At 43.0% G+C, this 24,518-nt stretch overlaps 2 protein-coding genes across 2 annotated transcripts in view; both read right to left on the bottom strand.

Moving 5' to 3' along the window:
• The window catches only part of LOC149812618 (proteasome activator subunit 4-like), a 54,756-nt gene extending 40,894 nt beyond the window's left edge, over positions 1-13,862 (bottom strand). Inside the window, exons 1-2 of the mRNA XM_089990740.1 lie at positions 13,771-13,862; positions 9,767-9,887 (exon numbers count right to left, since the gene is read on the bottom strand). The gene's annotated coding sequence lies outside the window, so the exon portion shown is untranslated. The remainder of the gene's footprint in view (positions 1-9,766; positions 9,888-13,770) is intronic.
• An 885-nt stretch (positions 13,863-14,747) lies between these two features.
• The window catches only part of LOC149812617 (proteasome activator subunit 4-like), a 32,025-nt gene continuing 22,254 nt past the window's right edge, over positions 14,748-24,518 (bottom strand). The window contains exon 4 of the mRNA XM_089992257.1: positions 14,748-15,091. The gene's annotated coding sequence lies outside the window, so the exon portion shown is untranslated. The remainder of the gene's footprint in view (positions 15,092-24,518) is intronic.

The raw sequence follows: 24,518 nt of genomic DNA, 5'->3' as shown, positions 1-24,518 counted from the left end.
ACTTGCCAGCAGATTAAGATCGAGCATCAACGGCCTGGCGGAGTGATGCAGCAGATGGAGATCCCACAATGAAAGTGGGAAGACAACACTATGGACTTTATCGTCGGTTTGCCAAGGACACGAAGAAAGAACGATGCGATTTGGGTGATCGTTGACCGACTCACCAAATCGGCTCATTTTCTTCCTATCCGTATTAGTCAATCCTTAGACAGTTTGGCGGATCTCTACATTCGTGAGATTGCACGGTGTTCCGGTATCTATCATCTCCGATCGTGATCCGAGATTTACCTCGAGGTTTTGGGGACAACTTCAAATTGCTTTGGGTACGAATTTAAAGTTCAGCACCGCATTTCACCCTCAGACAGACGGACAGTCTGAACGCATAATTCAGACTTTGGAGGACATGCTGCGTGCGTGCATGATGGACTGGAAGGGAGAATGGGATTCTCATACCAGTCTCGCCGAATTCGCGTACAACAACAGTTATCACGCTAGCATCGAGATGGCCCCTTACGAGGCCTTGTATGGAAAGCCCTGTCGTTCGCCTCTCTACTGGGACGAGGTTGGCCAGCGAAGGATGGAATCTCCTATAGTGCTACAACACTACACTCAGTAGGTGCAGATGATACGAGAGCGACTCCGTACTGCACAGAGTCGGCAGAAAAGTTACGTGGATCGTCGTCGTCGAGAGCTCACCTTCTCGATAGGAGATATGGTTTTTGTTAAGGTATCTCCCACAAAGAGCGTTTTTCGTTTTGGGAAAAAGGGAAAGCTAAGCCCTAGATTTGTCGGACCGTTCGAGATCCTGGAACGGATTGGTGAAGCAGCGTATCGTGTGGCTTTACCTCCTCAGTACGCTCAAATCCATAAAGTTTTTCACGTATCCATGCTTCGAAAATACGTTCAGGACCCATCACACATCATCCATTATGATGATGTAGACATTCAGAAGGATTTGTCTTTCGAGGAAAGACCAGTCGAGATTGTTGATCGTCGAGATCAAGTGCTTAGATCAAAGACGATATCTCTTGTAAAGGTGCGTTGGAAGCACCATGGAATAGAGGAATGTACTTGGGAGCCTGACACTGATATTAGGGAGAAATACCCTGACTTATACCTTGATCGATAAGTTCAATTTAATTTCGAGGACGAAATTATTTTAAGGAGGGTTGGATGTAAAACCCAGTTTAAAAAAAAAATTAAAAGAGATCGGACCCGGGTCGGGTCCAGACCCGACCCGGATCCAACCCGTGCGAGCCCCTCGAAAACCCTTTTTAGAGGGGCTGGCAGCCCGTAGAGGGAGGGGGATCTCCGGCGACACAGGGGGCGGGCCCTGTGTGCGCCCCCTCCCTATAAAAAGGCGAGAGGGGAGGGCTTACGAGCCTCCCCCGACCCCCCGACTCTCTCTCACCTTTGTCTCTGCTCTCTCTCCCCCAGACTCCATCTCTCATCTCCGGCGAGCCCCCCTTCACGGCGGTCACCTCTCCGGTGAGCCCCCCTTCCCGGCGACCTCCCTTCCCTCAGCAACCCAGGTAGGCCCCCCTCTTTTCTTCCTCTGACTCGCCGGAAGGCCGGCAGGTGGCCGGCGGCCCCTGCCGAGCCTTCCTCCTCCCTTTTCCGTCAGGCAAGGGACTCCGCCCCCTTGCCTTCCTCTTTTTCAGCAGGCAAGGGGTTCCGCCCCCCTTGCCCTCATCCTCTTAGCAGGCAGGGGGGCTCCGCCCCCTGCCCTTTTCACCATTCCGACAGGGGCCATGGCCCCTGCCCTTCCCTTTCATGTAGGGGCCGATGGCCCCTACCCCTCTCCTTAAGGAAGGAGGCAGGAGCCGAAGGCTCCTGCCTCACCTCTCGGAAACCGAGCAGGGGGCAATGCCCCCTGCCCCTCTTTTAACCGACAGGGGCCTCTGGCCCCTGTCTCTTTTTCTGTCGAGCAAAGGCTCGGCAGGGGCCTTTGGCTCTTGCGCTCTCCGCCTCCCTATTCATTTCCTTGGCAGGGGCCATCGGCCCCTACCCCCTTTCTTTTAAAAAAAAGATGGCAGGAGCCGAAGGCTCCTACCCCTCCTTTCTTTAAAACCCAGCAAGGGCCTCGAAGGCCCTTGCCCCTCATTTTTTAAGGCTCCGCAGGGGCCAAAGGCCCCTGCCCCTCTTACTATTATCACGGCAGGGGCCGATGGCCCCTGCCCTCCTTTAGAGATCCGGCAGGGGCCGATGGCCCCTGCACCCATCTCCTTTAACGGCATGGGTCATTGGACCCTACCCCGTTCTCTTTCGCAACTGTAGGGGTCGATGACCCCTGCATCGGATTGCAGAGAAACTGAGTTTTCTCCCTATCTATATTCATTTTATGTATGCTAAACTACTTACTTTTGCAGTGTTACGCAACGGAGCCCGTTCGCGCATCGCGAACTAAACCGACGATCACTTACGCTCGTAGACGACTTCTTTCTCGCAATACCCAAGGTAGGAAAAGTTGCACAAGGACTTAAATAATTAAATCAAGCTTAAATAATTAAAGATCGAAAGGACTTAATGATATATTTATATACATATATGTATATAAGTACACTTTTAAATCAAGGACGCGGTTTCGCGATCCTTGTCCTTTGCTTTCGCATTTCCTCTTTCTGTTGATGTCGCGCTTTGCGCCCAGGCTTTTGTTTTAGCAATTACTACTTACTGTCTTTTAATTCAAGGACGTGGTTTCGCAATCCTTGTCCATTGCTTTCGCATTTCCTGTTTCAGTTTGCCGTCGCGCTTTGCGCCCAGGCTTTTACTTTCGTATTTACTGCTTATTGTCTTTTAATTCAAGGACGCGGGTTCGCGATCCTTATCCTTTGCTTTGCATTTCCTGTTTCCGTTTGTCATCGCGTTTTGCGCCCAGGCTCTTGCTTTTCGCATTATTGTCTCTCGTTTTTGCCTTGCCATAGACTCAACGTATTCGGGAGGAATACCTATTCCACTTTTTACCTGATATGTTTTGGGAAAACCCTTGATCTGGGGCAAGATCAAGTTGTTGGGTGATGGGTTCATTTGTGAAGCCCATTTACCAAAACCAGTGTCGTGACCTACATAGCACCCAGACACTGCGTCATCGGATGTCAGATTCGAGAAAATCACATGCCACATGTTGGCAAGTTGTGTGTCGTTTCGAAAGATTTGAAATATTAAAATAGCTTTTAAAAACATTATATCTCTGTGAAACACACTCCCGAGGCTCCTATTAAGGACCTATATCACTTTCCTCGTAAGTGTACTCTGGAGCATGCGAGGCATGTTAATACTACGATGATTGGATGAGAGGGTCTTATGACCTCGATTAGTGCTTTGTGCGCGTTGTTGAAAACACATATAAAAATGGGATCGCCTTCATAGGCAAGATGCTCGTTTCGGTCTAATGGACCAGAGCATGAAGAATGAGGCAACAGCTAAGAAACCTCGTCGTGCTCAATTCAACCTGGCTTCGTCAAGAGAGAGGACGAAGGGTACCAACTCCGATGGACAAACCATTTATGGCTTTTTAAAAGGGCAAAAGACCCGTTTTTCACCAGTTATCGGAGGTTAGGGGGAGGGATAAGGGGCTACATAAGTTAACCTAACACTTCTGCAGAAGTTGGATGCATCCCTATTAGGCCTTGGGGACTTACTCTCTCGACCATCGGTCGTCTCCATAGGAATAGGATTCAGTCAGATAACCGAGGTATCTTAAAATACTTAACATAATGAACACTCGGCTTGGACTCGACTGTTTCGACTCACGTGCCATGTATCTACCTGCATGGCTGGTTATCAAGTAATAACTAAATTGAGCATGCTCACCCTTTTCAGTTTGTTGTACTTAGCTTGTTCATCCAGTCTATCTGCTTAGTTTGCTCGTTACTACCTGCTGCATAAATTATCTATGCCTAATTTAGTTCTTTCTGTCTTTGTACTCTCCTACTAGTTTTTCGCAAAACTAACCCATTTCATGGGTACAGGTGACGATTAGGTGCATCAGGCGATGGCGCGACCGCGAGATGATTTAAGGATCCATTGTTTCTGCTCGTAGTTCTTCTCCTGGACATTTTTGTTTTTGATACGGTTTTTCCTTGAGAAAACCCAAATTTTGTACAAACTTGATACTCTCTTTAAATAGAAGAAATGGTTTCCTAAGTATTACTGCAGATCGTCCATGGTAAATCTTTGTTTTCTCGCTAACGTGCCCAAGGTTGTCAAAACTGTCCTTTTTCTTTTAAATAAATCGTTTCCGCTGATTTTAGAAATAAACTCTGTAAAGAAAATGAATTTTACAACTATTTCAAGGAAATTATAAGGTTCGAAATTTTAGGGTGTTACATTTAAACCTCTCAAGAGTACCATCACTCTTGGTATTAACTTTGTATACCCATCGGCATCCTATGAGCTTTTTACCTGGCGGAATATCTTGAATAGACCACGTATTTGCCTTTTCTAATGCATTTAACTCTGTTGTCATAGCTTCGACCCATTCAGGGTGTTCTTTTGTTTTATCATAATTAGAAGGTTCTGTGTAGGAGTGTATTAAAGCGATGTAAGCTTGATGTTTTGGTGATAAAGACTCATAGGATACAAATTTTCTGGGAACCTTTGACACCCTAGATGATCTCCTGGTTACTATTTGATCTTGTGCTTTAGTATATTTTTCTATAGCACAAGGTTTTTCAGAGTTGCCCCGTCTGGAGTATTGAATACAACCTTGATTATCATGAGATGATTCAGTACTTACTATGTCATTTTGATCTTCTAGATCAGTATCGCCTTCACTGATCTTTGGAGCTAAGTCCAATAGGAAAAAGTACTCATCTATTTCTCTAGAGTTTTTGACTTCAAAAAAACTTTCTTTTTCAAGAAAAGATATATTCCTTGACACATATAACTTTCTAGTTTTGAGATCAAAACATCTATAACCTTTTTTATGGTTTATGTAGCCAAGAAACGCACACAGAATAGCACGAGGAAAGAGTTTGTCATTTTTGTTAGAGAAAACAAAACATTTACACCCAAATACCCTTAATCTTGTATAATATGAGATTTATTTGAAAAGTTTTTCAATAGGAGATATATTGTTTAGCGAAGATGGTGGCATTCTATTAATGAGATATACTCAGATAGAGTAGCTTCGACCCAAAAAAAATTTGGTACTTTGTGAGTAATGAGTTGAGTTCTTGTTGTTTCTATAACATGTCTATACTTTCTTTTTGCTAAACCATTTTGTTGTGGAGTATAGGGACATGACCTTTGATGTGTAATTCCATGTAAATTCAAATAGTCTTTGAAATCTTTTGATAAGTACTCTCCCCCTGAATCAGTACGAAAAATGAAAATATCATCTTTAAACTGATTTTTAACTAAGTTGTGAAATATTTGAAAGTGTAAGAAAACCTCAGACTTATGTTTGAGAAAATAAATCCAAGTATGCCTTGTAAAGTCATCTACGAAAAACCTCATTCAGATATGACAGGTGCAGGGCCCCATACATCCGAATAAACTAACTCAAGTGGTCGAGAAGACACAATTTCTTTCTTGAAAGGGTAATTTCTTCATTTTTCCAAGAATGCATTCTTCACATTTAAAGGTCTCAAAATTACAAAAATGTTCCATCTTTGAAAAAAACTGAATCTTGGATATACTAGGATGGCCAAGTCTCTTAATGGTCGAGAAGAGACAATTTCTTTCTTGAAAGGGTAATTTCTTCATTTTTCCAAGAATGCATTCTTCACATTTAAAGGTCTCAAAATTACAAAAATGTTCCATCTTTGAAAAAAACTGAATCTTGGATATACTAGGATGGCCAAGTCTCTTGTGTCATAGATCCAAGTCCATTTTTTGAACATTACAACATAAATCATTCTTGGGAATTTCCAAAAAATCCATGTAATATAGGCCTCCTTCTCTATGCCCTTCCCCAATCAGCTTCCCTAACTGGTGATCATGCACTCAACAACCACGAGAGGAGAAGAAAATGTTATATCCATATGCAGATAATTGAGAAATAGATAAGAGATTGAGGTTTAACTTAGGGATATATCTAATTTTTGGAATGTAAAAACCTTTTGGGTCTTTAAAATTATTTTCAAAATTTCGTATTCCTGTGATTTCAAGTGATGTCCCATCAGCGGTAAAAACATTTGACTCATTTGAGTTATGGCATTCAGATAATATGTTTATATTTGGTGTCATGTGAAAGGAGGCACCTGAATCAAGAAGCCAAGGAGATTTACCTGGATCAAAAGTGCTAACGGAAGAGACTGTGGATCCAGTTGATGAAGATGCTCCCTTGAGTAGTGGTTGAAGTGCCTCCACCAATTGAGCTAAAGACATACTTCCAATGGAAGATTCATTTGATTCTTGTGGAGGTCCGACAGAGGCAACCTTTTTCTCATAAGGTCTCTTCAATTTTGGACAGTGAGTTTTCACATGTCCTAGTTCACGACAATAATAACAAATAATTTTTCTTTTCTCGGATTCATTTTCTTGCGAGACACACCAGACGATGGAGCCAAGGATTGAGGAGGAAGCGACTCTAACGGAAAGGGAGGAATCAGCAGAGGAAGGATATCACCAAGGCTCCCCTGTCTTGGAGTAGTACTCGAAAAATAAGGAATAGACTCAAAGAAGGTAACGTCCACACTGACATACTCTTTATGAGATATAGGGTCGTAGCAATGATATCCTTTTTGGTTCTTAGGATACCCAAGGAAAACACATTTAATAGACTGCACAACAAGTTTATCTCGATCAGGACCCAGCTTATGCACAAAACACACACATCCAAAAACTTTAGGGGAGATAGGGAAGAGAGGATCCTCCGAATGGAGAATTTGAATTGGGATATGGTCTTCTACAGAGCTTGACGGCATGTGATTTATAAGAAAACCGGTAGTCAAAACCGCATCGCCCCAGTATGAAGCAGACATATTGGATTGAATCATAAGGCACCGAGCAACATTGAGGATTTGTCTATGTTTCCTCTCAGCCACACCATTTTGCTGGGAGGTATGGGGACATGTAAATTGAGGTTGAATCCCATTAGCAGAATAGAATTTAAGTAAGTATTTGGATTTGAACTCAAGAGCATTATCAGTGTGAACAATTTTAATGCATACGTCAAATTGAGTTTTTATCTCAGCAATTAAAGATTTAAGAATGACAGGACCTTGAGATCGATCTTTTAACAGGAACACCCACGATAACCTTGAGAAGTCATCAACAATAACTAGATAATAACGACACTCAGTCCTATTAGGAATCCTACTTGGACCCCACACATCGACATGAAGAAGATCAAACAATCCTTGACTTGACGGACTCTGACTGGAGGGAAAAGAGCTTCGACAATGTTTTCCCAATTGACATGTTTCACACTGAAAGGAAACTGAAGGAGGTATATGAGGAATGACACGACGAAGTTTTGTCACTGGAAGGTGACCCAGACGATGATGCCACAATAGAGGACTTGAGGATGATGTAACAGCAGAATAAGCCAAAACCTCTGGTTGATGTAGATAATACAGACCACATTCCTCATAGCCGCCACCAATCCTTCTCCCCGTCAGCAAGTCTTGAAAAGTGCACCCTATAGGATAAAAAATCACTCTACAATTCAACTCTTTTGTCATTCGACTGACGGATAATAAATTTTGTGGAAACGAAGGAGCATGAAGAACATGCGACAATTGAAGAGTAGGGGAAATAGACATGTTTCCCTGCCCTACAATTGGGGAAGAGCTGCCATCAGCAAGAACTACCCCTTTTTGATCAGTCACAGGTTTTAAACTTAAAAAGTTATTCGAATTTTCGCACAAGTGTCTGGATGTTCCAGAATCAATGATCCACCTACCACCTTAGCCAGATAGGCCATCACCTGCCGGGCACACAACCTTCGCAACAGAAGACTTCAATGTGGATGAGCCTAAGGTAAGGAGCTTGTTATATTCAGCTCAGCTAAGAGTTACATAATCATTGGAGTAATCTGCATCCATAAGGAAAAGTAATGGGCTTGAAAAGAAAGGTTACAATCACATGCGCACACCAACAACCAACTATGAAACCGACCATATCTGGATTGGGTTTTACTAATGAAATCTGAGATACACGACTGCCGCCTGTTTAGATCCACACTTCAGATATAATTTTAAAGGAACTTGACCAAAACCTTCCACCTCAACAAAGGATTGCTATAGGATGTATATCAATACCACACATCCAACACAATAAAGATGTGTTTGGTTCATACCTGAAACTGCCAAAACTTCCAGTTGACAATGGTAGATTAACCTCTCCACCACAACAGTCAATCTGATATAAACTCAGATCAGATCCACAACAATAGACTGAATATCACGACCCATTTCATATCTGAATAATACTAATCAGAACTGATCTACTCAGCAACTGCTACCTTAGACAATACCAAGACCGTGACGCGACTTGTTCATGCTGGACTTAGCAGACTTATTCGACATTCACGCTACCACCATAGATATGATCTAACTTAGACAGAAAATGTCAGATAAGAATACGATTTCCAGTAGACATGCCAAAGAGTTCCAAAGCCCAATGTAAAACCAACAACAACCAGAAGACGCATATAAATAAACCACTTTCTGGATGATCTCAGTAAAACTATTGAGATGCTTACACTCCAGCAAATCAATATTTGATAGGCGCAAGCACATCAAGTTGGGAACCAAGGTGCAGATCTGTAGTAGACAACTTCAACTACACCAAAAACAAATATCAGATCTGAATATGATCTAATTTAACATCACCATGTCAACCCACATGAACAGCTACCCACGTCAACACAGAGACCGCTGATCACCAGCACCACAACGATATTAAAAGCAGCAACTCACGACCACAAGAGATCAGATCTGATCACAGCATCTTTAACACGCCTGCAATGGAGACAGATCTGGTCCACACCATGCGACAGGCTCTAAATCACCACCAACTGCAACATCGTCAATGCCAAGACTTCAACACCCAGATATCCACCTGCTGCTCCAGCTTGCCAAATCACAACGATCCATCTTCAATAGATTTCCAAACTGCTCCCAGATTTGGCTTTAGATCTGAGTCACGACCTCTAGTCAATAATCGTGACTAGGTCTGACTGCAGATCTGTCGCCAGGTCTGATCTTCATACAGAAGGACCGAACTCTGATCAACAGAGAAGGATGTCGATCTCCTCTGACTATCCGATGAGATGTTGCTCGAAGGAAGATGATGCTGGAACTCAGGCACCCAAGGTCGCACGCTGCTCTGATACCATGTTACAACTTTAATGGAGCACACAGGAATAGAGAGAGAGAGAGGGAAAGTCTCATTTACATATTAGGGTTTAATCTCTACTTAAATAGAGATTAAATGTGAGCACCAAATTACAAAATACCCCTCACACAATATATAATAATACGTAAACCCAAAATGTCCTTATAGGCATGTCTCAACATATCTAATGCTTCTCTTAAGCATTCATGTTCAACATATTTTACATTCTTGTGTTCCTCTCAGTTCTTTGATGTCTTGAATGCACTTAGTGTTTGTATTATGCCTTTGTGCTCTTATATTGTCCCTTAGTTGGACTTGTGTATGTGAATTTAAACTTTGTGTTTATGATCTTGTAAGCCCTTAGAGGCCCTCATTTTGTATTTCTGCATATTTCATTACAGATCTTACTAGTTTCAGTTTCAAGCACATTAATAATGAGATTAAGCAAGCAAAAGGAAACACTGAATCATTCCCTTACAATGGATTTTGCAACAGCCTTAGCAGCATTAGGCGATTTGTTAAAATATAAGAATATAGTACTCCTAGGTGCCTCAAGGGGGAACGGGTACACACTATTTCCATTTGCTACAGGGACCTGTCTAAGCAAAACAGCAGGTTAACAAGATAAGTAAAACAAAACAAATAGTTAGAAAAAGACATCATATGGTTTGAACTTGGAAACAAAAATATAAATGATTCCAAAAAACAAAATGGACAGCATGAATTATTTCATGATAAAATAAATAAGTTTTGATACCATTAAGAAAATAAAATAAAGCAAAAGTCAAATTGCAAACAGGATCTAATTAGACATGAACCAGAACATTCTATGACAAAATAACAGGACCAAGTGCCAAGCAGACAGAAATCTTGCTAGTCCAGCTGAATGTCTTAGCAATTATGTCTATCCTCTTGAACTTACAAGCAATGATTATGTTCTTTGCTGCCACTCAGAGAACAGGGTCTTGTTGATCTTAATGATTCCATCTTCTTCTTTCTTTTCATGGACAGGAATAAAGAAATAAGCCATTGACGAAAGTGAAAGAAAAAGCTGCCTTCTCACATGATGATTGTCAATAAAGTGGACGAGATAGCAATTGTAGCACCAGGTTGACAAGATCAGACAAGCATGGATTGATAGAATGATATAGAGTCCTCAATATCAGATTTCAAGCCATACTCGCAGAGGAAGATTAAAATTTCTTTACAGCAGTGCACTTGTGTAAGTCCAATGGAATTTAAATACAAACCATTCAGCATGTTAGCATTTTAGTATGTTTGGTTCTGCCCCTTATTTTGATAATGAAGATCTAACATTCCAAATACAATTACAATCACATTGTAAAAATAGAAATTCTTTTAACTTTTATTTAAGAGAACAGACAAAGTCCCTTGTGTAATCTCCACTTCTACATAAATCCAACCACTATCACCGCTAATCACATTGTAAAAACGGAAGTTCTTTTGACTTTTAAATTCACAGAATAGCCAAGGTTTCTTGTGCATCTCCCCTTCTATATAAAGCTAACCACTATCACCACCTCCACATCAAAATCCACTTGTACACCTCCACCTCACTGAGTCCACCAGCGCCAAATTCATGCATCCGGTTAAGTGTTTACTTTTTGTGGATAGCAATAGATAAAAAATACAAAAGAAATGACTTCTTATTCACGCCTCACCCCTCACGCTGTCGCCTTGAGGCGTGCAAAGAAGAAGACAATTATATAATTAATTTTTTCAGTTATGTAATCAGTTTCTTAGTTACTTTTATATGTTGATATCATATCTTTTAGTACTTATTTGAGATTTTTTATTTTTTATTGGTTGTTACTGTTAAAATGTAGTCTTTCTTATATATATATATATATATATATATATATATATATAGAAAGATACATATACATATATATATCTATATATATATGTATCTATCTAAGTATATATTAAATAATTATCTAGAAGTTTCCAAAAATAGCCAAAATAATTTAGGAGACTTCTCAACCTTATTTAACCTCAAATTAAAGCTTGTTATTGCATTTAAAGCTAGAAAATCGTTGGGCATGAATTTGGATCTGGATCCGTCCAGAATCTATTTCTAAAAATCCAAATAAATTTTGGACTGGACCAAATCCAAATTATTATGGGTCTTGGATAGAGTCCAGATCCATATTAATTTGGATCAAATCCATCAGATCCAGTCCGATCCAACTCCGGATCCAAATTGACAAACTGCTCCTTTTTTGAAAAAATGCAATTTTCGGGCCAACTGGAACTCGAATTCAAAAAATTGGACATGTCGAGACGCATCCAACGACATATTATACGAATATCAAATTCTGAATTTTGTTAAAAAATAACCCGAATTTTGCTTGAATTTAAAAGTAAAAAACAAACTTTTTCTCACGATTTGATTTGCTCGTCTCGACCTAGCTGATGAGCCCTGGACTAATCCTAGACTCAAAAGTATCTGTTAAAAATCGAGGTTCAAACGATTTTTCTCCCAGACTTAGTCAAATTTTCGAAAAACCAAAAAATGACTAAGTAAGAAAATACGTGGTATTACACTGAGCATGAAAATAACTTGTGATAGAAAGGCCAAGAAGTTGTGGTTGTCATAAGAAAAATATGTTGAAAAGGTGTTTGATAAATTCAACATGAAAGATGCCAATCCAGTTAGAATCCCACTTGCATGTCACTTCAAATTAAGCAGTGAACAATGTCCATCTAGTACGGATGAGCAAAAGAGCATGGCGCAGGTTCCATATGCCCTAGCAGTAGGAAGCCTAATGTATGCCATGGTATGTACACAACCGAATTTGGCTTGCAGTCGGTATGGTTATCAGGTATTTGTCTAATTCAGGTAGAGAGCATTGGGCTGTAGTGAAGTGGATCCTTGTGTATCTCAGGGGCACTTCAAATTACTGTTTGTGTTTTGGAGGCTCTAAGTTAGAGAGTGGGATTTTAAGGATGCAGAATGAGAAGAGATATGGATTGTAGGAAGTCCATTTCTCGTTATACTTTTGCTTTTGTTGGAGTTGTATCATGGCAGTCGATGTTGCAAAAGTGTGTTGCATTATCCACAATAGAGGTTGAGTACATTGTAGTGAAAGAAGCATGCAAAGAGATGTAGATGAAATTTTTACAGGACATAGGTCTAAACTAGAAATCTTATGTAATGCATTGTTTTAGCCAGAGTGTAATACACTTGGCGAAAAAATCAGTTTAGCACTCTACAATAAAACATATTGATATTCGATATCATTGGATCCGGGATGTTCAAGAGAAGTTGTTGCAGCTGGAAAAGATTCATACTGAGAAGAATCCTTCATATATGATGACTAATGCCTCAGCAAAGGAGAATTACAACAGGTGTAAGAGCTTGGTGGGGATGACTGCCACTTGAGCAGATTGGTGTTGAGTATGATCCACTAGCATGGAAGAGTCCTTCTCATGTAGCCAAAGGGGGAGATTGTTGGGTTAGCTGGCCCCGCAATAGGTCAAGTGACCCAATAGGAAAGAGGTGGGGAGGATCTCCCCTCCCACCTCACGTCTCTTGTTTCCCTTTGAGAGAGAGAGAGAGGATGTTCTCTCTTATGTGTGCATTGACTAAGAAAAAAAGAAAAAAAAAGGTGTGTGTGTGTCAGAGAGAGAGAGAGAGAGAGAGAGAGAGAGAAATAAAAAGGAAGAGAAAAGAGGGAGAAGGGCAGCAGCATCTCCGGGCTTCCTTGCACACACTTTTCTTCGTGGTTTAAAATCTCAGTATCGATCTTTGGCCAAGACATAGGTGTATTTTATGAATTCTGTGATCTCATAGTGCTCTTTAAGAGAGAAGTTGATGACTTGTTTATTGCATGGTGGATCGGATTTGCCCTGTGGTTTTTCCCTTAAGTGTTTTCCAGGTAAATTTGGTGTGCCATTTTTTTTCTTTAGATTCTTGTTTTGCTTTTAGTGTGGTTATCGGGTTCATATTTGGATTTGCTCACGTGAACAGGAAGCGTCTCCTACAACAGAAAATGCTAATGTTAATTGTTTTCTAGTGTCAAAAGTTACTAGAGCAAGGTAAGGTTTTTAGATGGGCTTTTTTTTTTTAGTGTTCCACTAAAAAGCTTAAGGTTTTCATGTTCATATTAGGATCTATTCAAAGTGACAGTGTAGATAATTAATACAAAAAGCTTCATCAACTATAAAATGTTTATCATCTGGAAAGAGAATATGTCCTTTTCAGTATCCTAGAATAAAACCACTACAGTTAAGTGGACATAGAAAGCAATCTTAAAACAAACAGGCAGTAAATTTTATATAGAGAAAGACAAAACAATGAGCATGGAATATTTTGAGAACACTGAGTGCTCTAACTGAATCATACTGTAGTGGTATTACATAATGAAATTGCCATAAAGGGGTTAAACCATATAGAACTCTAGAAGCAATAGAAAAATAACTGCATGAACTAATAAAAAGTAAATACACCACACGCACCTCAAACATATTCAGGTAATGAGTAAAGAGTATTGGCAAAAAAACCTCCCAATCAATTGCACTGCAATTCTTTATGCAGCGGGCAATAAGATCAGCCCATTGAAGATCCCAGAATTCGCAATGTGGTACCAAACCCCAGAGATCCAAACAGGTTTGAATACAATTACTGCCATTAAAAAGCAAACCTATGATTCATGAATTATGAAAATGAAGGCAAAATAACTTCCACCATCCATAAGAAATTGATACTTACTTTGAAAAATATCCTTGGTTTTCTGAGTTTGTCGGCAGGAATAGGTTGACAAAACCTGAGCCCTCAAAGGATGACTTGTGCCATGGATTTTCTAAAAAGGGTCTACAGATAATTGCTCTCATTAAGTAACACAAAGGCCTCCAACAAATATAGTGCTAAAAAGTTGATATTTGTCACAAATTTTACCAAAAAACAAATAAAAGCATCTGTTAGAATGCATGTACTACCACCACAACCATCACCATCACACCACCAGGTCCACCACCACCAATACCATCATTTCTTCACCCCCACCATTGTCACCATCATCACCACCACCACCATTTATTCACCACCACCACTTTTTCACTACCATCACCATCAGCACCACTATTTTTTCACTACCACTACCATCACCACTAGGGGTGGCCACTGGGCCGGCCCGATTAGGATCTGACAGGCTCAACCCATGTCTCATCTTGAGCCTGGCCTGACTCAATCATACTCGGGCTTGGGCCAGACCCTTTAGGCCTGACCCGTTAACTGAGTCGGGCCTGTCAGGACCTATGTAATTTACACAAGGTCCCGGCCCGATTAGAGTCCGTTTGCCTAATCGGGCTGTTGCAGCCTGAGCCCGACCGGATTCAGGCTGGGTACCTGAAGGCCCGACGGGCACCCAGCCCGATGGCCACCCCTAATCACCATCACCAGTTATCTCCTTTTCTTCTTTATTCTAATTTAAGTAGTTAGTGATCCAAAGGTTCACTTAATTAAAAATAAAGACAGATTCTTCTTTATCAAATGTGTTTTATTTATGTTTGTAAACAATAAATAAAAACACGTCCACACAGGGCCTGTTTTTACATATATTTTTGTTATACTCTTGTATTTTTTTTAAGTTAAAAGTTTAAAAAATAATGAGTAAAGTATTGAGTTCAACTGTTATTCGAAACAAGAAAAACTCACTCAAACTCAGACCATATCTCAGCTGCAGAACCTGAAGGAAAAAGAGCCCGACAATATCGTATAAGTAATGTAATTGTCTCAAAATGTTTTTTCCTCAAACTCCAACCTTCAGCACCAGGATTTCTGTAACACCAGAAGCATGTTGAAGGTCAGTTGATCAATAAAAGGACTAAATCAGCTCTAAGGCAAAAACCAACATATACATACTTGCTAGGTCTGTAGAAGGATGTTAGCACTAGCACAATTTGCTAACCAAAAAGTTGGAAAAAAAAAGAAAACTGCAAAAAGCCTGAGAAGAAAACTGATAATGTCTACATAACACGGGAATAAAAGGTTAAACAAATATTATTAGAACATAATCACGGTAGCAAATTTATTACGCAAGGATATGAAACTGGAGAAACAAAACAGCAGCATTGTGTCACAAAAACATAAACAAAAGGATATGAAAGAGCTTAAAGTGAACTCTCTACAAGATTGTTACTTTGAGACACATCGTCCAAAAGATAGAGTCAACAGCCTTCAGAGGACGAATGTGGATGCTCAGGTGAATCTTGTCTCATTTGCTACACTAATTATGCAGCCACATTATCTCACAGGCTTCTCAACAATGATTTGAAACTTGGTTTTCCCAAGTGACGTAAAACTCAGAAAAAAATTATTATTTAAATGACCTTGAATTCGGGTTGGATCCGGACCCGGACTCGACCCGGACCCAGCTGAGGCATTGCCTCCCTCGTTGTCTCTTAAAGACAGCGAGGAAAAGGGGGGGAGGTTCTCGAAACCTCCCTTTCCCCTCTCTCGCTCTCACGACTCTCTCTCGCTCGTCCACGATCATCGCCACCGGCGAGCCATCCCGGAGACCCCTGTCAACCCGACACCACATGCGACCTCCCGTCCGACCGTCGACAGCCCGAAGCTCCTCCGGCGACCACCAGGTACGCCTTTTCTTTTTCCTTCCGCTGCCTCCTCTTTCCCTTTTCTCTTCTTCTCCTTGTCGTTGACAGACGGGGGCAAAAAGCCCCTTCCTGTCGGTTGCTTACGACGATGAAGGGTCGTGCAACAGGGGCTTTAGCCCCTACCAGTTGCCGACAGATTGGCAAGGGTAAAACCCATTACGTCTGTGAGGAGGGTTCTGGCAGGGGGGGTTGGGGCCCATGCCTGCTCTTTTGTCTCTACCAGGGGGGAACGAGACCCCTCCCTTCCTCCTTTTTCCTCTCAGAAACGACAGGGGCCTTTGGCCCCTGCCTCCTCTCCCAAAAGTCGCAGGGGGGCTGTTGGCCCCTGCGCCTCTCTCTCTCTCTCTGCTCATTTTCCTGGCAGGGGCCATCGGCCCTGCCCTTTTTAGTATTCCAGCAGGGGTTGAAGGCCCCTGCCACTTTTACAGTTCCAGCAGGGGCCGATGGCCCCCTGCCCTTTGTACCTTTTCAGCAGGGGCAGCCCCTGCCTTTTTAAATAACCAGCGGGGGCTGTTGGCCCCTGCACCTATTCTTTTGGCGGCAAGAGTCGTTCGGCCCTACCCCAGCCCTATGTATCGGAGAAGTCGAGTCTTCTCCTTGTTTTTGCTTTTGTCTTGGTTGCATGTTAATATCTCGTATTTGCAGTTACGACGGATCCCGCTCACGCTCCGCGACTTGAGTCGTCAATCGTTTACACCCGCAGATGCCAGCAAGTTTGCAACTCTCCGAGATAGGAGAAGATTGCACGGAAGACTTGGACAATTGAATTAAGTTCAATTAACTAAAAAGGACCATTAAATAAATATATATAAATATATATATATAATTATACGAATACACATTTAACTCAAGGACGCCGTTTCGCAATCCTTGCCCTTTACATCCTGTCATGCCTTTACTTGTCGTCGCGCATTGCGCCGAGGTTTTACGTTGCACTCCCGCTTACAATCTTTATTTGCCATCGCGCATTGCACTGAGGCTTTGCGTTGCATTCTTGCTTACAGTCTTTACTTTGCCGTCGCGCTTTGCACCCAAGCTCTTGCTTTTGCATATGTGTTGTTACTGCCTTGCTATTGCAGATAACGCTCAGGTTTTCACTCATTTACATACGCTTCAGAGGCATCCTCGTGGAGGAAGCAAGAGGCATTTACCGCTCTCCCTCTTGTGACAAGAGTTGAGTCAGGAGCTTAGCGATTCCACATCGTCGAAGGAGAGGGATCCCTAGCAAGGATCCGGGTTCTTCGAGTACGCAGTCCTGCAGACAAATTCGGGTTCGAGCGAACTTCTTAGTGGGGGTTCTGTTGAGAAACCCGTATCCCGTCTATCGAGGCTGGTATTGAGTCATGCGAGACATGTAGATACCCCGATAGCGGATGAGATTCGAGAAAATCGCATGCCAAATGTTGAAACAAGCAGCTGACTGTTTCAAAAGATAAAGAATGTCAAAAGTAAAGTTTGAGAAACATTACATCTTTGTGAAACACTCCTGTTGAGGCTCCTATTGAGGAGCTATACCCCCTTCATCTTAGAGTACTTGTAGTCGTGCACTACACACTAGTACTACGATGATCAGATGAGACGGTCGTGCGACCTCGAATAGTGCTAAATGCACAATGTTGTAATCACTTAATTGGTGACTGATTCACCTTCACAGGCAAGATGCTCGAGTGGTTTAAAGACCACAGCATAGAATGGGTCGTTAGTTAAGCAACCCCTAATGCACCCATTCGCTTCTTGTTGTCTGTCAAGGGAGAGGACAAAGCGGTACAAAACTCCAATGGACAGGTTGTTAACAACCACCCCACGGGCAATGATCCGGCCTCCCCAGTCATTGGAGTTAGGAGGAAAGGGGCTACAATAGTTAGCTCAACACTTCTGCAGAAGTTGGATGCATCTGTGACACTGCTTACCTGCCTTTGGGGAATCCTCTCTCGGCTAAAGTCGTCCCTTTAGGAGCGGACTCAACTAGCTATTCGGGTTATTGAAAATACATAGAATAACAGACGCCCGAACTAGTCTCAATTGTTTCTACGTTTTGCCTGTGCGTACCCGCAGGCCAGTAATATCGAAACATAAAGTCTGTTCACACTGGTTGTTGGGTCGTGAGACTTGCTTGTTGTGTGGTAGTTCACAGTTTACGATCAAATGAATCGTCATGCTGCGTTTTGACAGTTGCACTACTTACCTGTTTTGCACTGCTTACCTGTTTAACTGCATATCTGCTTCAAATTGCGTAACCTGTTAAATTAGATGTACATAATTCAGTTTCCTATAGTCTCGCTTGTGCATCTACTAGTTTTTCGCAAAACTAACCCATTCTATGGGTACAGGTGATGATTAGGTACACCACGTGCGATGACGCGATAGCAAGATGACTTCAAGACTTTCTTCTTCCTGCTCTTAGCTCGCGTCCTGGACGTTTTGGGTTTTGTAACGTATTTTTCCTTGGGATATCCGAATTTTGTACTATTTAGAAAGTTCTTTTAATGGAAGTGGCTTTTCCAAGTATCTTGCAAGTAGCATGGTTTGTGCATTTTGGTTCTTTTAGCTAACGTGTCCAAAGTTGTCAGCTTGCCTTTCTGAATTCAACAAAAGAATAGTCTTTCGCTGATTTCATAAACAAACTCTAAAGAAAAGAGATATTTCTAGTCTCTTGCCAGTTTTCTGAAAAGGTTCACAAGTTTGAAATTTTGAGGCGTTACCACTTGGTATCAGAGCCAGGTTAGCAAGGATTCTTAACCATTGAGCATCTGCATCGCGCTGTGAGTATACTTTTCATCTTGCTTTGTAGGTGTATTTTTGTCTTGTTAAGCTAAGTGGCTTGACACGTTCTGCTTATGTACCAACATTGCTGGTTTTTTATAAACTACTCATGTTAAGCATGAATAATACTTATGTTTTGGCTTCTATCTTGAGCTTCCTGAAATTTCTAATCTTTGGTATTTTTTGTTTACTTCAAGGATGGTAAAGAACTTGAACGAAGAGTCTGCTGCCGAATGGTCAGATCAGCAGGGATTCGTGATGGATTCCCTAAGTACCTTGGCAGCGGCTATGCGAGACCAGATTCGTTCCCAAAGGAAACCAGCGCCAGTTCCTGAACCGAGCCCGTATACTGCAGTGATGTATGAAAAATTTTTGAAGCTTGACCGTCTGACTTTCGACGGCAAGCCCGACCCAGACATGGCCGATAACGGGGTGAAGGAGGTGGAACGAGTGTTCGAGGTCTTGTTAGTCCTCGACGACAAGAAGACGTTATTCGGGACCTTCAGGTTGAAGGACAATGCCTGCAGTTGGTGGGACATGGCCCGGGGTGTGCAGTCTCCGGGAATTTCACCTATTCCTTGGGAAGCTTTCAGAAAGGCTTTCTTGGATAACTACTTCCCACCTCATGCGAGGGAGAAGAAGGTGGAGTTCTTGGAGCTCAGTGAGGGCAATTCGAGTTTGACAGATTATATCGCCAAATTTCAGAGCTTAGAACCCTATTGCCCCAATCTTTTCACTGATGATCGCGAGCGGGCAGAAAAGTTTATTTGGGGACTGAAGGAGGGGCTCATGTATCGGGTCCTAACCAACACGCCCTCGACCTTCTCTGCGGCAGTTGCTGTCGCCACCCTTGTACAAACCGTAATTTTTCACTATTAATTTTTGTTTATATTACAAAATAGTTCGAAATATGCAAATTGGGCCTGAAATCCACATTTTGGATCTAGGACCCATAAAGGGGTATTTATGTATAAATGATATCAACGTTTATACTAAAATAATAATAAAGATATTAATAATAAATATTTAAAACAAAAAAAAATATATATATATATATAAACTTAATACGAGGATCCACAGTTGGATCCAACTTGTGGATCCATATAAAAGGGGTAAGACGCGGACCAAACTCGGGGTCGGTTACCGGGTCCCGGGATCGGACCCAGGCCGCGCCCTGTGTAACAGAAAAAAAAATATTAGTAAAAAGGATGGGTTTGCCCGATAAAAACAAAGGGGAGGAGGCGGTTAGGGTTTTGAAAGAACCCTAACACGATGGAAGCAGGGGGCGGGGTCGTGCGAGGCTGCCAAATGGAAAGGGGGGAAAACCTATCCCATCCTTCCTTTTCGGGGGTTCCCCTTCTTCAAATAGGGGATCCCAAATCCCGTTATCTCTCTCTCTCTCTCTCTCTCTCTCTCTCTCTCGTTGGCAAGAAAGTTGTCGCGGTCTCATCTTCAGCGATCGGAAGGTAGGAGGGCCTGATCATACCCACGTCCCTCACGGTGAGCAATCGGGGTCGGCGGAATCAACCTCACGTGGTTGCAGCAGCCACCTAGTGTCGGACAAAGGTACGGGTCTCCCCTATGAAATTTGATGAGAAATCGAACTCAAGTTCGATCTTATGTTTTTTTTCTTTGGATGGAATTGGGGAATGGCCCATGGATCGTCCCCATGACTGATTTCTCGGGGATTGCATGTTTGGGTGAGGTTGGTTGAATGCCAAAACCCAGCCAACTGGGTCGGCTGGGTCATGTAAAAAAAAAGGGGATTTGTGATCCCAGGCATAGGTCGACTGCCAGCCTTGGATTCAGGTTGGATCCGGACCCGGACTCGACCCGGACCCAGCTGAGGCACTGCCTCCCTCGTTGTCTCTTAAAGACAGGAAAAGGGGGGGAGGTTCTCGAAACCTCCCTTTCCCCTCTCTCGCTCTCACGACTCTCTCTCCCTCACCGTGTAAAACCCGCATTTAAAAAAAATAAAAAAAAAATTATTGGACCCAGGCCGGGTCGGGTCCGGACCCGACCCGGGCCCCTCTTCATTAGGGTTTTAATAACCCGACTCAGGAAGAGGATTTTAAATCCTCTTCCCGAGCGCCCCCCCCCCCCCCCCTAAGGGGTTTCCCCATTCGTCGCCCCCCCTGAGGCTTTTAAAAGCACTGCAGGGGGCGTGGGAAGGCACACAGCCCTTCACCCCCCTGTGCCGCCTCCTCCTTCCCTGCGCACGCCACCAGCGTCGCCCTCGATCCCCTCACGACGACCCCGCCTCCTCCTTCTCTGCGCTCGCCACCGCTGCCGTCGCTGTGCCCTGCGCCTGCGCCGACGCCGGCCACCGCCTCCCAGGTACGCCACTCCACCTTCTCCTCCTCCCCCTCCCATCTCTCTCTGTCACCTCGCCAGGACGCCGGGAGGCGGCGCACGGCCCTTGCCGCGCCCTCCCTCCTTGCCCATTGGAGACCCGACAGGGGTCGTCCCCTTCTCTCTTTTGGGGTGCGCCGGAGTGCCGGCAGGGGCCAATGGCCCCTGCGGACCCCCTTTCTCTTGTGGGAGATCGAGCGACCGACAGGAGGTCGATCGTCCCCCTGTCACTTTCCCCTCTGCCATGACCTGCGTAGGGGTCGGCAGGAGGCTAATGGCTCCTGCTGTCCCGATTCCTCTCTCTTTGGCAGGGGCTAGCCCCCTGCCACCTCGGTGATGTCGGCAGGGGCGTGACCCCTGCCGCTTCTGTGCTGACGGCAAGGGGCTCGACCCTTGCCGATTCGCCGGTATTGGCAAGGGCTTAACCCCTGTCGATCCGCCGTCGGCAGAGTCTCGACCCCTGTCGATCCGCCGCCGTCGGCAGGGGCTCGACCCCTGCCAATTCGCTGTCGTCGGCAGGGGCTCAACCCCTGCCGATTCGCTGCCGTCAGCAGGGGCGCGACCCCTGCCGCTTCGTTGCTATCGACAGGGGCTGTCCCCCCCGGTCGATTCGCTGCCGATGGCAGGGGTTATTCCCCCTGTCGCTTCGCTGCTGTCGGCAGGGGCTCGTCCCCTGCCGCCTCGCTGTCATCAGCAATCAGGGTTTTACTCCCTATCAGTTGTTGTCGGGTAGGGGCCGAGGCCCCTGCCATTTGTTGTTCGGTCAGGAAGGGGCCGAGGTCCCCTGTCGCCTAATTCTACCAATGCCTCAGTCGCACCATTAATTATATTAGCAAAATTGAATATTTAACACTCTTGCATATTTACGCAACAGGTCCCGATCGTGCTCCGTGGCTCAACCCTCGTATTATCCTCACGCGTAGGCGTACGCAGTTGCACGACATCCCAAGGTAGGGTAAAGTCGCACAAGGGGCAATAGATCTAATTAAGTTGAAATAATTAAGATGTCCATGCTAGTTGTACTTAGATTTATATTGCTTTGCGTGGCGTATTATTCTTGTCTGCATGTTTATGAGTCGAGGTACGATTTTACTCTTCGAGTATTAATTTGCGTATTTGCTTATGTGTTGAAGGTGGTTTCACACTTTTTGAAATACATATGCCCTTGTTTGCTTGTATACATTTCTGCCTGCATATTTCCTTTGAGTGAGGTACGACTTCGTGTCTCATGTATTACTTATGACCTTATGTGTTTGCCTATCTAAGTGGTCAAGGTATGGTTTGGCACCTCGTGTGTTACTTATGTGTTTTTCGCTTGATGTGCGACATCGCAAGTCGAGAGTTGCTTGTCGTCATGTTATAACTTGCATATGCTCACATTTGTGGTAAATATGTACTTATATAAATGAAGTCTTGTGCCTATTCTGATTCAGTTGTTTTCAAAACACTAGAAGTTGTACTTGTGCATTGCAGTTCTTTAAAAGAGGGTTTCCTCCTGCGAACCCAGTGCTCTTCAAATGGCACAGCTTTTGCAAAGTTAAGTTTTAATCCTCGCAGGATTTCGAAGTTGCATTTGAGTCCTCCCAAGTCCACACACTTGGGAGAAATATTTTATAACCCCGATTCGAGTTGCGACCCAATTCGAATAACCCCGATCAGGGGCATGAGCCTATGAATGGGTGGGGTTCTGTTGAAGGACCCATTCTTTATTTATCAATATAGTGTCGCATGTCGATACTAAGATAAATTTTGGATGCAAGATTGATAGTGATGTGACTTGTGTGAATGACTTAATGTGGCATTATGTCTTTTAAGGATGAATCGTGTCAAATGAGCACTCTTTTATTCTTTGGATCGTTATGAAGTTGTGTGTTGGGTGTTCCTTTTGAGAAGCCCACACACCTCCCTGGTTCAGTATAGCATACTTTTAGACATGCACAACATGTTAAGTACTTTGTTGATCGGACGAGAGATCCGAGATGACCTTGTATCATGAAATATGAAAAATGTTGTTGAAGTGAACTTAAGACTTATCTTGACAGGTTGTGTTGTGTTAATTCTTTGGCAGATAATATCTGTTGGGGTTTCTTTTGTGGAACCATTTCCCTTTCATCGTAGTCGTACTTTTGACAAGTACGACCGTACTTTTTGACAAGTATGTCTTCTTACGTTGCGATGATTGGATGAGTAGGTTGTGACAACCTCGATAAGTGCAAATAACAAAGTGTTGTGATCACCTAAATAAGTGATGTTTTTGCCTTCACCGGCAAGATACTCGAATTGGTCGAAAGGCCCGAGTATGTAGAATGAGTCTTCAGTTAACTACCCCTGATGTACTCATTCGAATCGCTGACTCCTGTCAGGAGAGGACAGGAAGGTACAAAACTTCGATGGACAGGCTATTAATGACAGTTACGAGCAAAAGACTCGGCTTCCCCAGTCATCGGAGTTAGGGAAATGGGACTACCATAATTATCCTAGGTGGTAGCTCTCCATGTTTGGGATGCATCCATTGTTTATGCTGCTTTGGGGATTTCTCTCTTGGTCACCGACCGTCCCCTTAGGTGCGGACTCAGTCAGCTATCCGGGTTATCATAAAATACATAACATAATAAACCCCCGGATCAGTCTAGGCTGTTTCTAGAGTCGTACCTTGTGCGTACCCGCTTGGCCAGTTAATATCGAAACATAATTTAAATCCGATCACACAATGTGTTCAGTTATGCACGTATGAAAGTCATACGGTACAACAGGTTCAATACTTATGGAATTGTGTGTGTGTGGTTGATGAAGCATTGTATTTTGCTAGTTAACTTTCTTGTGCAGTGCTTTGCTTGTAATAGTTAGCCTACTTGTGCCAGTAAAATGCTTGTAATAATTTTAGCATTGTGCTCATGATAGTTGCTCTGTGAATCTATTGAAATTAAATTGCTATATAATTGTCTGTCTACTTGACATATTAAATTATTCTGCTTAATTATGTTCAATATTGTCATGTCTGTGCACCTACCAGTTTTTAGCGAAACTGACCCATTTTATGGGCAGGTAATGGATAGGTAATACAGTCTGCGATGGCACAATGGCGTGATGAGGTCAAGATAGAGATCTTTCCCTGACGTTTCGCTCCTGAGGACATGTTGGTAAATTTGGTATAAAGTGTGTTTCAAAATTTCTTTTTTATTAAACCGTGAGTTAATAAAACTGTTTTAGTAAGCTTCTTCTTGGTTTCAACAAACGAATTCTCAATTATTGAAACTCCATTTCTAAACCATTTGATTTCAATGGTTGTGCGGGATTTGACAAAGGAAAGTTTACGCTGTAATGCGCTCAAGGTCCATTGACTTGTGGTTTTAAAAATATCATTTTCCGTTGAAGTATTATTTAAACTCTGATTATTGTATGATTTCAAAGCTTTCTAAACTATTCTAAAAATTACAAGTCCTGGATTTTTGGGGCGTTACACACCGACTCTCTCT

This window comes from Nuphar pumila, chromosome 16, assembly GCF_984573655.1.
Source record: "Nuphar pumila chromosome 16, dmNupPumi1.hap1.1, whole genome shotgun sequence".
NCBI classification, from domain to species: Eukaryota; Viridiplantae; Streptophyta; class Magnoliopsida; order Nymphaeales; family Nymphaeaceae; genus Nuphar; species Nuphar pumila.
This window is presented reverse-complemented; position numbering and strand designations above follow the sequence as displayed.